At 44.1% G+C, this 14,544-nt stretch overlaps 1 long non-coding RNA gene across 1 annotated transcript in view; it reads left to right on the top strand.

Moving 5' to 3' along the window:
• Window positions 1-320: 320 nt before the first annotated feature.
• LOC139155363 (uncharacterized) overlaps window positions 321-14,544 on the top strand; it is a 34,865-nt gene continuing 20,641 nt past the window's right edge. Inside the window, exon 1 of the long non-coding RNA XR_011557065.1 lies at window positions 321-574. This is a non-coding gene — a long non-coding RNA (uncharacterized lncRNA). The remainder of the gene's footprint in view (window positions 575-14,544) is intronic.

Raw genomic sequence — 14,544 nt, 5'->3', positions numbered from 1 at the left:
CTCCTCACCCCGCGGAGGAGGGGCGCCGCCGGGGAAGAAGCGGCGAGGCCCGGCTTTGGCTTTTGTCAGCCGGCGTCGCCCCGCTCCCTCTCTCTCTTTGCAGTAGCCGCTCACTCGCAGCAGGGGCCCTCGCGCCTCGCCTCATCGCTTGCTTGTCGAGCGGCGGGCCGGTCGCCCAAGTACTTTTGCAAGCGGCGTCGCGCGCCTCCCAGGAAACCTTCCCGGGTGATTGACTGACTGGAGGCGCACGCACCGCGCTGCCTTGGATCGGTTCCCTTTTTTCCGCGCAAGCCTCTCTCTCGCGCTCTCTCTCCTGAGGTGGATTTGAGGGGAGTTGGAAAAGGGGAGGGGGAGGGAGAGCGGCTTGTTTACACCGCGCGTTGGAATTCCCCGCGGCGGAGAGAAAGGTGACGGAGGGTCCTTTCTTCCTTCCCTCCCCGGCGGCCGCGAGCCGGTGCATCGGGCTGGAGAGACGCGGAGGTCGCCGCTGGCTCGCTGGCCCCCCGGAGCAAGACGCCTTGGGTCCCCCCCCCGTCCCCCCCACGGGGCAAGTTGTTCGGAGATGGCGTTTGGGGTGAGTTTCCTCTTTACTTCTCACTGTCGCCGCACCCCCCGGCGGCGCCCCCTCCCCATTTCTTGCGTCTATCTTTTGTTTCGCGCTCCTGCATGCCCGCCCGCCCGCTCGGGAAGGTTTTTCCGCGGGTGGAAGAAAAGGAAGAGGAAAAGGCGAACGGGAGGAGAGAGAGAGAAAAGGAAGGAAGGGAGGAAAAGAAAGGAGAAGGAAGGATTGAGAGAGAGGAAGGAAAGAAGGAAAAGAAAGAAAGAAGAAGGGAGGAGGGAGAGAGAGAGAAAAGGAAGGAAGGGAGGAAAAGAAAGGAGAAGGAAGGATTGAGAGAGAGGAAGGAAAGAAGGAAAAGAAAGAAAGAAGAAGGGAGGAGGGAGAGAGAGAGAAAGGAAGGAAAAGAAAGGAAAGAAGGAAGGAAGGAAAGAAGGAAAAGAAAGAAGGAAAGGAGAGAGAGGAAGAAAGGAAGGAAAGAAGGAAAAGAAAGAAAGAAAGGAAGGAAAGAAGGAAAAGAAAGAAAAGTAAAGCAGAGGGAGAGGAAGAAAGGAAGGAAAGAAGGAAAGGAAAGAAAGAAAGAAGTAAAGCAGAGAGAGGAAGAAAGGAAGGAAAGAAAAGAAAGAAGGAAGGAAAGAGCAAAAAGAAGCAAGGACAGAAGGAAAAGAAAGGAAGGAAAGAAGGAAAAGAAAAAGGAGAGAGAGAAAGGAAAGAAGGAAAAGAAGAAAGGAGAGAGGGAGAAAGAAAGGAATGAAGGAAAGAGAAAAGAAGGAAGGAAGGAGAGAGGAAGGAAGAAACAGAAAGAAGGAAGGAAGGAAGGAAGGAGAGGGACAGAAAGAAAGTAAGAGAAGAAGCAATCAGAAGCTTTTCAACGTTTTGGCCCGCCTGGGAGGAGGCTATAGAGACCCCCCTCCCTCTGTTTCCTCCCGATCCGCTTCCTTGTCCCCCAAGTTTTTCTTTTCTCCCATTTTCTCTCTCTCTCTCTCTCTCCCCCCCCCCCCCTCCTGAGATCGAGGCGGCGCTGGTTTGAATGGGAGTTTTTTTTGGCTCTTGGAAGGGGGCAGCGGGTTTGCGCTCGGCTCGGCCAGAACTTATTTGTGTTTGTGTATGTGTGTGGGGGGGGGGGGGGGGAGCGTCGCCCTGAACCCCGCGTTGCTCTGCCGAGAGCTAGACCGAGTTGGGGGGGGGGGGGGCTGAAATCTCGGCGAGGTGCGTTGAACCGGAGGTTGCCTCCGGCTGGTTGAGAATGGCCCCCTTTATTCCCGCTTGCTTGGGAAGCCTCTCGCCCCGCTCCCACCTCTCTTCCCTTTCAGCCTTGCCAAAAGAAAAAAAAAAAAAGGGGGGGGGGGCTTAGCCTTCAACCCCCAGCTTCGAGGCTGGAAAGGCTTTGCTTTTGCCTTCTCCCTTCCCTGGGGAAGTGGGGGGAGAGGAGGAGGAGGAAGGACCCTGAAGCAGCAAGAGACCCTTCCCCTCCGAGACCCTTCCCCCATCGGTCCCACCCCCAGCCTTCTTTGTTCGGTGGAGGTAGGACTTGCCTGTCCCCCCCAGGGAGCTGGCGACCATGCACAGTGCACATTTCCCCTTCTTCTGGGTGGAAACCTGAGACAGAAACGTAGAAGATTGACGGCAGAAAAAGACCTCCTGGCCCATCTAGTCTGCCCTTATACTATTTCCTGTATTTTATCTTAGGATGGATATATGTTTATCCCAGGCAGGTTTAAATTCAGTTACTGTGGATTTGCCAACCACGTCTGCTGGAAGTTTGTTCCAAGCATCTACTACTCTTTCAGTAAAATAACATTTTCTCACCTTGCTTCTGATCTTTCCCCCAACTAACCTCAGATTGTGCCCCCTTGTTCTTGTGTTCACTTTCCTATTAAAAACACTTCCCTCCTGAAACTTATTTAACCCTTTAACATATTTAAATGTTTCGATCGTGTCCCCACTTTCCCTTCTGTCCTCCAGAGATCCCTTTGGGATCCTTTCCTTGAGAACCTGCTGTACAAAAGCAGTGGATCTGTGTGGTTCTACTTCTGAGTTTGGAGGCATCTCCAGGAAGAGAGAAGAGGCAGGAGTGGTGGAGCTGGTGGCAAGAATTTATGTGGGGTAGCTCCCCTGTTGCTGTGTTTTTAAAAAAAATAGCAATAGCACTTAGAGATTTATATACCGCTTCATAGTGCTTTTACAGCCCTCTCTAAGCAGTTTACGGAGTCAGCATATATTGCCCCCAACAATCTGGGTCCCCATTTTACCCTCCTCGGAAGGAGGAAAAGCTGAGTCAACCTTGAGCTGGTGCTTCTGGGTATATTAATTTAATTTAATTTTTTATTTATTTGACTTCCAGGCCGCCCAATCCCGTAGGATTCAGGGCGTCTTACAACAGTAAAAACAATGCAATACAATAGCACAACAATAAAAAGAAGCCAAACGCAACAATAATTACAAAACTCCCTGGTCTTTATCACTGAGAAAACCTGGGTGGTTTCTCCCACACATACCCCTGGAGGGTGAGGATATTCGCAGAGGTTCGATAAAAAGGCAGTGGGATCATGGAAGAAAATCAATTTTTTGGCCTCTTATTCAATTTGGGTTGCTATCTCCATCTGCGGTGGTCTGAGAATATTCCAGAGTTGGAGAAAAGATGGGAAAATGTTAAATGAACAAATTACCAGGTGGGACAAGACTTAACAATGACTTTATGTAGCGTAATTGACCTCATAATCTGGAAGAAATCTATTAGAAATCTAATAAATGAGGGAGGTTGTGGATTCCATGCCCATCTTTTCTCTCTCTCTCTTTAAGAAGTGAAAGTTACTGTGCTCTAATCCACCCAGAATCAAGTCTCTCTCTGTGTGTGTTCCTTGTTCCCTTAAGGAGATTGCAAGTTGTCATACTTTTTAACAAGGGGGCTTTGTAGATGGAGCACGTCAGATTTGCCAGTCAAACATACAGTACAAATATTCAGTGTTTTTCCTTATTTTTTTCTACTTTTTGTGGAAAGAAAAAAACTAAGACATGGTGGTGGCACAATATTAGGGATTGAAATTATTGTTTGAATTTCCCATAAAACCACCCGGATAAATTGATACAAGTCTTGTCTGCAAGTGTTTTCAAGCACATCCATAGTGCTGGCGAGAACTTTTCTCCATCATTTTTATAGCATCAGGAGAATTAAGTTTGTGGAGAACTTGAACTTTCTGATTAGACATCTCCCTCCCTCCACTGCAGTTGCAATTTAGAGATTTTAAAATATATTGACAGGTAAGACTTGGTGCAGCCCAAGAGAAGGGTGGCGTGCCTATTTTCCCTGCTGCAATTACAAGATGCCAAATGTATAATAAAACTAGATTTCCCTTCTTAGAAACATAGAAGACTGACGGCAGAAAAAGACCTCATGGTCCATCTAGTCTGCCCTTATACTATTTCCTGTAATTTATCTTACAGTGGATATATGTTTATCCCAGGCATGTTTAAATTCAGTTACTGCGGATTTACCAACCACGCCCGCTGGAAGTTTGTTCCAAGCATCTACTACTCTTTCAGTAAAATAATATTTTCTCATGTTACCTTTGATCTTTCCTCCAACTAACTTCAGATTGTGTCCCCTTGTCCTTGTGTTCACTTTCCTATTAAAAACACTTCCCTCCTGAACCTTATTTAACCCTTTGACATATTTAAATGTTTCGATCATGTCCCCCCTTTTCCTTCTGTCTTCCAGACTATACAGATTGAGTTCATGAAGTCTTTCCTGATAAGTTTTATGCTTAAGACCTTCCACCATTCTTGTAGCCCGTCTTTGGACCCGTTCAATTTTGTCAATATCTTTTTGTAGGTGAGGTCTCCAGAACTGAACACAGTACTCCAAATGTGATCTCACCAGCGCGCTATATAAGGGGATCACAATCTCCCTCTTCCTGCTTGTTATACCTCTAGCTATGCAGCCAAGCATCCTACTTGCTTTTCCTACTGCCCGACCACACTGCTTCATTCATTCTTTTTCTGAATGTACTTGGACCGCAGCTAAGGTATCCCATGGTGTAATGAAGGAGGGTGTGTGTGAGAGAGATATTATTTAAAGCATCCTACATTACATAATGTAGGAGAGCCGTGTTAATCTTGGCCGTCTAAATAAGCAGTCTGGTAGCACCAAAAATGAAAGCATTCCTTTCCATTTGGGGGAAAAAAATGTTTTCAAGATTATTTTTTTTTATAAAGGAATTGAGAGGGTGGATGAGAATATAAAGCAGAGGTCCCCAAACCTGGCAACTTTAAGACTTGTGGACTTCAACTCCCAGAATTCTCCAGGCAGCAGCTTGGAGTTGAAGTCCACAAGTCTTAAAGTTGCCAGGTTTGGGGACCCCTGAGTGCTCTACATGGGGCTACCCTTAAAGAGCATTCATACACTACAATTAGTCCAGAACGCAGCAGCGTGAGCTGTTGTGGGTGTGTCTTGATACACCCGTATAACATCAACACCTTGTGAGCTGCATGGGCTTCCAATCAGTCTCCAGACGCAATTTAAGGTGTTGGTTATCAAATATAAAGCTTACATAGCTTAGGCTACTTATGGGACTGTCTTCTGCCTCGCACTTCCCAGAGACCAGTTAGAGCCCAGGTTCTCCAGGTCCTATCCGCCAAACAGTGTCGACTGGCGGGACGGTGGGGCAGGGCCTTCTCTGTGGCGACTCTGGCTCTCTGGAACCAGCTATCTCCGGAGACCCACACTGCCCCACTCTCCTGGCCTTCTGGAAAGTCCTGAAAACCTGAGTTTGCCGACAGGCCCGGAGCCATTGAGCAATAGCATCTAGCTCTGTCCCAAAAGTTTGAATGTTTTTTTATTAAGGGGTTTAAAGCTGTTTTTATACTATTTTTACCTGTTATATGCCGCTCAGAGTCCGAAAGGAGTTGGACAGCTCACAAATCCAATAAATTAAATCAAATTAAAATCAAATTAAAAAGAAATTTAAGCAGAGAAGTAACTTAGAACTAAGGAGAAATTTCCTGACAGTCAGAACAATTAATCAGTGGAACAGCCTGCCTCCAGAAGTTGTGAATGCTCCAACACTGGAAGTTTTTAATAAGATGTTGGAGAACCATCTGTCTGAAGTAGTGTAGGGTTTCCTGCCTAAGCAGGGGGTTGGACTAGAAGACCCCCAAGATCCCTTCCAATTCTGTTGCTATGTTGTTGTTCCTATTATTGTTGTTAAATTAAATTAATTAAAGTGTGAGGAAGTGGCACCTATCTTTTCAAAACATGTTCAGTCGGGATGTAATACTAGCCACAACTAGAAAATACACTCCCACTGAATTGCCAATTAAAGGCCAGGACGACAGTAAATTCTTATCCCGGAGAAATGCCTTCTTATGATTGGATATCATCACTTTGTATAAAATGATTTCGCTTTGGCAAAAATACCCATTCTGTCTTAGAAGGTCCCGGAAAATAGAACTCCTGTTTGGGATGCAAGCATTATTATTATTATTTATTTATTTATTTATTTATTTATTGGATTTGTATGCCGCCCCTCTCCGCAGACTCGGGGCGGCTAACAACAATGATAAAAAACAGCATGTAACAATCCAATTAATAAAACAACTAAAAACCCTTATTATAAAACCAAACATACACACAAACATACCATGCATAACTTGTAATGGCCTAGGGGGAAGGAATATCTTAACTCCCCCATGCCTGGCGATAAAGGTGGGTCTTGAGTAATTTGCGAAAGACAAGGAGGGTGGGGGCTGTTCTAGTCTCTGGGGGGAGTTGATTCCAGAGGGCCGGGGCCGCCACAGAGAAGGCTCTTCCCCTGGGGCCCGCCAAACGACATTGTTTGGTCGACGGGACCCGGAGAAGGCCAACTCTGTGGGACCTTATCGGCCGCTGGTATTTGTGCAGTAGAAGCCGGTTCCGGATGTAAGCATGGTATGTGGATTGTTGGTCTTTCATAGCAGTGTCAGATACACACTAGAGCCAGCGCCAGGCTGTGCAATAGTTGTGAAAGGGCAGCCGCTGTCATCACCTTGGGTTGCCTGTGGAGCAACAAATGTAACACAGTGTGGTGTGACACGTTGCCAGCAGATGTCACCCCTTGTGTTGGAGAGGAAAGGTTTTTAATCCTTGGGAAGATTTTGGAAATGGGGAGGGGGCTCTCTTTCTCCCAGCACAGGATGGGTCTCTGCCGCAGAGGCTTTGTTTGACCCTGCTTTTAAAAGCCACCTTATTTTTTGACATCTGTTGAGGTCTTCTAGGCATCTGGGTCTCAAGCCTCTTTAACTGCATCTCCAATCAGACTGACAACACCGCTAGGTCAAAAGTCCAAAAATAATGGAACAAGGCCATGGGATGTTCGGGTGAAGTGCATTCCTATGAGTGCAGGACATCTGGCAAGTCATTGGCTGACTATGGACTCCTTGATTTACTGGGGTCAAAGGGGCAGTGCAGAAATTTGGTTTAATTAATTCAGCAGAGGCTAAAACAGTAGCCTGTGCCTCTCTGGTTAAGAGGAAAAACCTTTCCTATATCTACCCAGTGACAGACATAGCACAGCATCTAACTCTTTTGTGTGCGGGTGTGCCTTTCAAGTAAATCTTGACTCCTGGTACCAGTTGTGTGCTCGTGTATTGTTGTGGTTGAAGCTGAAGTAGTTGTTGACAGGAAGGACGTTGCAACAGATGATTTTATGGGCTGTGCTTAGGTTGTGTTTAAAGCAACACAGTTCTAAGCTTTCTAAGCCTAGGATTGTAAGTCTAGTTGCGTTGGGTATTCTGTTGCGAGTGGAGGAGTGGAGGGCTCTTCTCGTAAAGTATCCCTGGACATTTTATAGAGTGTTCATGCCCCAAATGCAGTGTGGGTTTATTATTATTATTATTATTATTATTATTATTATTATTATTATTATGTATTTATTAGATTTGTATGCCGTCCCTCTCTGGAGACTCAGGAGGGCTCACAACATAGCAATAATACAATACATTACAAATCTAATAAAAATTTAAAAAGTCAATTAAAAAACATAAATATAACATAAACAGTGTCATAAAATCACCAACTACACAATTCGTACACATTCAACCCAGTTAATACAACAGAGGTCAGAAAACATAACGAAGGGGGGAGGTAATCATGGCGACAGAGGTGACTCTTCAGTATTTTACTGAAGGCGAGGAGGGTGGGGGCTGTTCGAATCTCTGGAGGGAGTTGATTCCAGAGGGCTGGGGCCACCACAGAGAAGGCTCTTCTCCATGGGCCCCGCCAACCGGCATTGTTTAGTCGACGGGACCCGGAGAAGGCCAACTCTGTGGGACCTAATCGGCCACTGGGATTCGGGCGGCAGAAGGCGGTCTCGTAGGTATTCTGGTCTGATGCCATGTAGGGCTTTATAGGTCATTACCAACACAGATTCCAGACAGATAAGCTGTATTCAAGAATTGGTCTGGTGAAAGTTTTGTGTGCTCTGGTTAGTAGTGTGAGATTACCGGAGCAGAAGCTACAGTACGTAGGATTAGGTTAACCACTCTTGAAGCCTTTTTGGCGATGTTGTTGCAGTGGGCTTTGAACTTACCCTGTTTCCCCGAAAATAAGACAGTGTCTTATATTAATTTTTGCTCCCAAAGGTGTGCTACGTCTTATTTTCAGGGGATGTCTTATTTTTTTTCAATGAAGAATTCACATTAATTGCTGAACAAAAAACCCGAACATTTATTATATACTGTACAGTAGTTGTCATCACAAACCAGCATAACCAGACAAACTGTGAATCCTATCAAGAATTTCTTACTACTACCGTACCATTATTTCCATGTACAACAATTATACTTTCTTCAGATATATGTTCTATATGTTCTGTTCGGGAATGCTGCGAAACGAAACGTCTCCTACGTCTTACTTTCAGGAGATGCCTTATATTAGGCAATTTTACAAAAGCTCTCCAGTGACTTACTTTCGGGGGTGACTTATTTTCAGGGAAACAGGGTAGGTCATTTGGTATGAGTGTTCCAAGCTCTTTTAGTTTTTTCCTGCTTGAACAAGCCCTCTGCAGCAGGGGTCCCCAAACTTTTTACACAGGGGGCCAGTTCACTGTCCCTCAGACTGTTGGAGGGCCGGACTATTTAAAAAACTATGAACAAATCCCTATGCACACTGCACATACCTTATCTTAAAGTAAAAAACAAAATGGGAATATACTATTTAGAGGGAGGGAAGAAGTCTGAAATTCATATATGTTTATGTTTTGTTTTTAATTTTCTTTTGTTGACATCTAATTGTAGGTTTTCTTGGCTTATAGAAAAATGTATAAAGAAAGAAGGAAGCACTTTGGCATAATGGTTAATAAGTTAGAAATATAATTGGTGTTGCACTTTTGAAGGAACATTAAGGAGGGAATTTAATTAAAAGAAAATGAATGTAACTGGATGACAAGATTAGAAAAAAAAACTTTTGCAACTTTTTTGATGATTGATATTAGTTACTAACAAAATACCACATTTTATTCATAGAAAATTAGATGGAACACTGTTGTGTCACTCACCCGTGGGCCGGATAAATGGCCTCAGTGGGCCGCATTCGGCCCGCGGGGCGTAGTTCAGGGACTACTGCCCTGCAATTATCTTAACAATATTTCAGAAGTTATTTACCCTTTCTTTCTTCTTCATGGGGGAAGAGAGAGGGGGGGGAGAGGGAGAGAGGGAGGGAGGAGAGAGAAGGGGAGAGAGACACAGACAGACAGACAGACAGACAGACAGACAGATAGACAGAAACTGGTCAAAAGCCACACAGCTAGTTTTGTGCTTAAAGCGGGATTAGAACTCACACTCTCCAATTTCTGCCGCCCCCCATGTCTTAATCACCATACCAAATTCCTGTATCATGGTAACTTATGGTTTCTTGACTATGCCTTGAATTTTAGCTTGTTTCACGTAGGACTAGACCAGAGGTTATTGAAGTTCCTACACTTGGCTGGACCTGCATGTGAAGTTGCAAAACTGTTGCTTATACATTGTGGTAGTGGATTCCTATTACACTTGCCAGGCAAAACAAACAAAAACGATTGTGGGTTGGTGCCGACTTTTAACCCAGCCAGTGACTGTCTCAAATGAGCATCTCACAGATGTCATGGTTGTGTGATAAGTTTGAACTTGGACATTCCTCATTAGGGAGAATTTGTCCCGGAGAATATCTACATGGTCACTGATAGTTGATACTCACTTGATGGCACATAATCAATCAACTCACCTATCAATTCTCTAAAGTCCAGTGCTCCATTTTTAAAAAAACCAAAAACCTTTGGCTTCTGTTTCCTGTGGACAGAGGCAAAATTTCTGCAGAGCGGAAGGATGCCTGGAGATACAGACTCTCTGCCAAACCAGCCAAGGATTCAGAGAACAATCTGATTTTCAGTAAAATTTGAGAGCTAACAACTTCCTCATTTTTATTCTATAGTCTGGGAGAAAACTGAGTCAATTAATTCCTGTAAGCCGCCTACAGTCTGGTGAGTTTCAGTCAGTTTAGATAAATTTTGCATATAAAGAAAAGGATTTAGGGGTAGTGATTTCTGACAGTCTCAAAATGGGTGAACAGTGCAGTCAGGTGGTAGGGAAAGCAAGTAGGATGCTTGGCTGCATAGCTAGAGGTATAACAAGCAGGAAGAAAGAGATTGTGATCTCACTCTATAGAGCGCTGGTGAGACCACATTTGGAATACTGTGTTCAGTTCTGGAGACCTCACCTACAAAAAGATATTGACAAAATTGAACGGGTCCAAAGACGGGCTACAAGAATGGTGGAAGGTCTTAAGCATAAAACGTATCAGGAAAGACTTAATGAACTCAATCTGTATAGTCTGGAGGACAGAAGGGAAAGGGGGGACATGATCGAAACATTTAAATATGTCAAAGGGTTAAATAAGGTCCGGGAGGGAAGTGTTTTTAATTGGAAAGTGAACACAAGAACAAGGGGACACAATCTGAAGTTAGTTGGAGGAAAGATCAAAGGCAACATGAGAAAATATTATTTCACTGAAAGAGTAGTAGATCCTTGGAACAAACTTCCAGCAGACGTGGTTGGTAAATCCACAGTAACTGAATTTAAACCTGCCTGGGATAAACATAGATCCATCCTAAGATAAAATATAGAAAATAGTATAAGGGCAGACTAGATGGACCATGAGGTCTTTTTCTGCCGTCAGACTTCTATGTTTCTATGATTGTCAATCAGTGTTGCTTCCTAAGTGGACAATTTGATTTCACAGAACTTTGATTTACTTGGAGTTATACTGTGTTGTTTAAGAGTTCCTTTTATTTTTTTGAGCATTGTATTTTCTTCCTTTTGGTCGTCTGAAGGCCACAGGAGAGGATGGGTGTAAGGTGACGGTGATGTTACTAAAGGAGGCAGAGTCAAGTTTTTTTTTCAGACTCATTTTTATTTTGGGGCTACCCAAAGGAAACTTGATGACAAAGTGCACCAAAGTGGATAAAAATGTCATTCTCTTTTCAGACAGATCTATCCTTTCCAGCAGAGCCCAATGCATAAGTATCCATCAATTTGCCTTTTGTGTTTGTGTAGTCATAGAAATGGCATGAGGGGGAATGTATTAACTCCACAGGACGCTACGTGCTCCTCTTAGTAGGAAAGTGATCCAAGAAAGCCTTGCACAGATCAGTTGGGATGATGAATGGAAGATTTCAGAAATTCATCTGTGTAGATCAACTTGGCGACTTTAAGATTTGTGGACTTCAACTCCTGGTTGGAGTCCACAATTCTCTGGCTGGAGAATTCTGGGAGTTGAAGTCCACAAGTCTTAAAGTTGCCAACCTTTGGTGTAGACTAATTTTCCAATCTTATGCATTCTGGATGTAGAGGATTGCAACTTCTAGATTTTCTAGTAGCTGAAGTTCATTGCACCGGAGTCCGAGATATAGGGCGGTATGGAAATCTAATTAATAAATAATAAATAAATAAATCTGAGGACGTGGTTAAGACGAGCTGGTTACGGGCTGAGGGAAAATAGGAATTAGAATAGGAGGTGAACAACTTTTGTTTTCCTTTTGAAGTAATGAAATAGGTTTGCTGAATCTGAAATAACATTGTAATCTTAGGAATTAATATATCATTTTAAAGCAGATGATTCCAGGTTCAGTTCTTGCAGTTTCCTTTAGAAAGACAAGGAGGGGCTTTTGCATGATTGCTTTGGATAGTTGCTAAAAACGCATGGGACCAAATTAATAATAATAATAATAATAATTAATAATTTATTAGATTTGTATGCCGCCCCTCTCCGAATTACAGGTGCGGTTGCCTTTCTGATCACTATGCAGGGCAGAATCCTTCAGTCAGTTTTTCTCTCCCAGAAAAAAGAAATAGAATAGGGATGGGATGGGATGGGATGGAATGGAATAGAATAGAGTGGAATATTTATTTATTTAATTGGATTTGTATGCCGCCCCTCTCCGAGGACTCGGGGCGGCTCACAGCATGTACAAAAAACCAAGAATATTAGCAATCCAATTACTACATTAAAAACAGTCTTTAAAATTGTAATTAAAAAGAAAAAAAATTAAAACCATTCATTCAACAGTCAAACTAAAGCATTCATTGGTCAGGGGGGAAGATCTAAGGAACCCCAGGCCTGGCGGCAAAGATGAGTTTTTAAGCTCTTTCGGAAGGCGAGGAGGGTGGGGGCAGTACGAATCTCCGGGGGGAGCTGATTCCAGAGGACCGGGCCCCCCACAGAGAAGGCTCTTCCCCTAGGTCTTGTCAGCCGACATTGTCTGGTCGACGGGACCCTAAGGAGACCAACTCTGTGGAACCTCACTGGTCGCTGGGATTCGTGCGGCAGAAGGCGGTCTCGGAGATAGTCTGGTCCTATGCCATGTAGAATTCTTTATTGGCATAGTGCGACTGGACACATGAGGGATTTGTCTTTGGTGCATAATGTACATAAAAGAAAATATACATCCGTCAAGAATCATGAGGTACAACACTTAATGATTGTCATAGGGTACAACTAAGCAACCAGGAAACAAGCAATATTAATATAAATTGTAAAGACACAAGCAACAGGTTACAGTCATCGTCATAAGTGGGAGGAGTTGGGTGAAAGGAATGATGACAAGACCAATAGTAATAGTAATGCAGCCTTAGTGAGTAGTTTGATGGTATTGAGGAGGGAATTACTTGTTTAGCAGAGTGATGGCGTTCAGGGAAAAAAACCTGATCTTGTGTCTAATTGTTCTGGTGTACAGTGCTCTCTATAGCATTGTTCTGAAGGAAGGAGCATCCTGGACATAAATTGTTTCATGTCCAGGAAGTAGGATATCCATGATGCAGGATCCAAGAGTCAGATCACTGAACCAAACCTTACTTAATCATACTTTAGTGACTAAATCATCATTGTCTAGATTTTTTTTATAACGAACCTGACCCATAACCAAATTAACTGAATTTCCATATAGTCCTTGACTTGCAACCATTCATTTAATGAGCATTTGAAATTACGATAATGCTGCATTAAAAAATGCTTTAAGACTAATCCTCATACCTATGAATGTCCCAGTCCTCATACTTATGAGTGTCACAGTCCTCCTGCAGCTAGAATAATTAGCAATAGCATTTAGACTTATATACTGCTTCACAGTGCTTTGCATCCCTCTCTAAGTGGTTTATATAGTCAGCATATTGCCCTCAACAATCTGGGTCCTCATTTTACTGACCTTGGAAGGCTGGAAGGCTGAGTCAACCTTGAACCTGGTGAGATTCGATCTGCCAAACTGCTGGCAGCCGGTGATCAGCAGAAGCAGCCTACAGCACTGCACTCTAACTACTGCACCACCCAGGCTCAATCAGTGGACGGCCTTACCATCAGTAGTTCTGGCTGCTCCACCACTGGGACCTTTTAAGAAGAGACTGGAGCAGACACTTGTCTGGAATGCTATAGGGCCGTGATGGTGAACCTATAGCATACGTGCCAGAGGTGGCACATAGATCCCTCTCTGCTGCCTTGCGCGCCATCGCTCCAGGTCAGATCTGTGGCGTTTCTTTCGTGACCTTCTGTATCCCTGCAAATGACAAAACAGAAGCTCACGAAAGAAAAAGATGTTGCCTCTTGTTGCATTGCTGGTGTTGGGATGCCATGCCTCTCGCTGGCCTTTAGATCTCTGCTGCGCACGCGTGCGTGCATCAGCACACATGTGCATAAATGTCCATGCATTTGCAGACAAGCAACTTTCAGCTTGGCCTTGCGCACATGCACAGTTTGAGCACTTGGTGTCTAAAAGGTTCGCCACCTGGCTGGGGAATTCTGGGAGTTGAAGTCCAGATATCTTCAAGTTGCCAAGGTTGGGAAACACTGGATTAAAAGACTCCAAGCAGTGTTCCCTCTAATTTTTGGGGGTGGGTGGGCGGAAAAGTATAGTGTCTGAGCGGCAGTCCCTTCGGGACTGGGCGGCACAGAAATATTAAATAAATAAACAAACAAACAAACAAACAAAAAACCCACCCTGTTTTGCCTCAGAGAATTTCAAAATAAAATACTGTACTGTGTGTCTCTAACAGTGAGCTCATAATAGGGCAACTCTATCAATATCAAAATGCCACTTAAATAGTTGAGCTAGTTTCAAACTAGATTTTGATTTTCTTTCTCTCTTCCTTACTCCCATTCTTTTTCTTTCTCTTTTCCTTCCTCTCTTTTTTCTATCTGTTTCTCTCTCCTCCTCTCTCTCTCCCTCCCTCTCACTCTTTCCCTCTCGGCTTCTGGGCAGGTTTGGAAAACTCTGAGTTGATGATGATTTTTAAGTGAGCGATTGCTCGTATGATCCAAATTCAGTTGCTTGGCTATTGGCATGTGTTTACGATGGTTATAGCCAGGTGGGGGTTGCTGCTCCTGCCTCTTGCAAGCCGATAAGAGCTGGGAACATGGTTAGCACCTGGTTAGGCTGGAAAGAAACTTATTTGGAACAAGTTAGAGCACTGGGAAAAACCCCCTGGAAAGA

The sequence above is a fragment of the Erythrolamprus reginae genome, unplaced genomic scaffold (assembly GCF_031021105.1).
Source record: "Erythrolamprus reginae isolate rEryReg1 unplaced genomic scaffold, rEryReg1.hap1 H_17, whole genome shotgun sequence".
Lineage (NCBI taxonomy): Eukaryota > Metazoa > Chordata > Lepidosauria > Squamata > Dipsadidae > Erythrolamprus > Erythrolamprus reginae.
This window is presented reverse-complemented; position numbering and strand designations above follow the sequence as displayed.